The sequence below is a fragment of the Lynx rufus genome, unplaced genomic scaffold, assembly GCF_022079265.1.
Source record: "Lynx rufus isolate CCGP_SWC_20201006 ecotype Redwood Valley unplaced genomic scaffold, mLynRuf1.p SCAF_6, whole genome shotgun sequence".
NCBI classification, from domain to species: Eukaryota; Metazoa; Chordata; class Mammalia; order Carnivora; family Felidae; genus Lynx; species Lynx rufus.
The window spans coordinates 110133636-110135521 of record NW_025814878.1 but is presented as its reverse complement, the minus strand read 5'-3'; positions in this window follow the sequence as shown (position 1 = coordinate 110135521).

The following is a 1886-nucleotide window of genomic DNA, read 5'->3' as shown; positions in this document are numbered from 1 at the left end:
TGGGAAACGAATGCAGGTGACATGAGGGAGGGGTGATGGTGGACAAGTGCCATCTCTCTGACCTCAGCTTTCCCACCTGTACAGTGTGGGCACTGGATTAAATGGTCTCTAAGGTCCTTTCCAGCTCTAAGGGTCCAGGGATCTCTAGGAAAGAGTGGTCCTTCTACTCCAGCACATACCCTCACACCTATTCACACGCCTCACACACACATTCCCTCACACACATTCATATGCACACCCCCCACCCTCACCCTCACAGACACACAGCCTCACACATAGCACTGACTCAACAGAAAGGGGCGTGCTATCTTGCCTGTGGAAATGAGGAGGGCTCCCCAGAGCCTAGAACCTCAACCAGGGGCCCCACAGGGACTCCCCAGTGCAGGCTCATTCACCCCATTCCTTGGTACAGACCTTGGAAACCCCCCCCCCAACCCCCTTGAATCCAGGGAGAAGAAAATACAAGAATTTGTACACTCTCACCCCTGCCCTCCTGGTCCTTAGGGGTAAGTCCACAGGATGAGGACACAAGGACACACTGACCTTCATTCGGAGCCCAGGCTCATGTGAAGACAGAGGGCAGGGAGGGGAAACAGTCCCTTCTGTCTGGGAACCTGGGCAGTAGCTAAAGCCTGGGTGGGCAGAGGGATGCAGCTTTCACAGGGCACCCAGGCCTGATCTGGGGTGGGAGGGGCGGTGGCCTGGGATGAGAGGCCAGAATTTGGGGCAGGGAGGGAGCACCTTTCCTAGAGCAGGTGCCCAGTCACATCTGTACCAGCACCCAGAGACAGGGCAGTCTGGCTGCCAGCAGGAGGCAGTGGCCAGCAGTGTGACACCCTCGGGGCTGTAGAGCACAGCTTCCAAGGCTGGCTCCACCCCAACTAGCCATGTGACCTTGGGCCAGCCCCCCACCCCTGCTCCTATCCATTTACAAGGTGAGGGGCTCAGACCTCTGAGGCCCACCCTGGCCATGAGAGCCTGAGCCAGTGAGCACAGGGAGAAAGAATGAAAGGGAAAGAGGCGGCAGAATATCCCGGAGAAGGCAAGGTGGGAGGGGCATTCCAGGAGATGGGCGTGTGGTCCGCAGGCTTGGCTGGGCACCCTGGAGGGCTGTCTGTGGTCCCAGGGGCAGGACAGCCAAGCTGAGACTTCCCCTCTCCTAACTGTACAGCACCGGGCCCTAGGGGTCTCCCCAAAACATCAAATCAGGGGCAACGGGGCTGAACAAACCCCAACACCATGAGGGCTGACCCTGGACTCCCTGTTTTAAGGCCACAAAATGCCTCAGCCACCCTGACCCAGAAGGCGAGACTGCCCCAGGGGGAGATGCACTGGATCCTGCCAGCCTGGTCTCCCCTGGGCTGGGGGTCTTGATGGGCCACCTACCAGCACAACGGTGCTGACAACCACAGGCACTCAAAGACACACACAGCACAAGTGACACTGATACAGAGGTGCTGAATCACAGGCACACACAGATGCACAAAGACACTCCTTCCTTGCAGACCCCATCTTCCCCCCGCCCTCCCCCCACACACACTGACTGGCACACTCTAAGTGCTCTCATCGCACACTGTTAATGCTAATACACAGTGACACCCACACTCCCTACAGACCTGCCTGCATGCACACACACACACACACACCAGCCTCACCCATCCACACGTGAGGACCCAGGACCTCAGTGTCCCAAGGAGGAAGTACCTGGTGCTTTTCATCCCTGGATCTCCATACCCACCCCGACAAGGGCGCAAAGGAAGCACTTGGCAGGTGATAGGCCACTGGTTCCCACTCCCGGGTTCTTCTGGGGAGCTTTTAAACATTTCTGATGCCAGGCTGAACACCAGTCCAATCAAATCAGAACCTCTGGGGGTAGGACCCAAGCA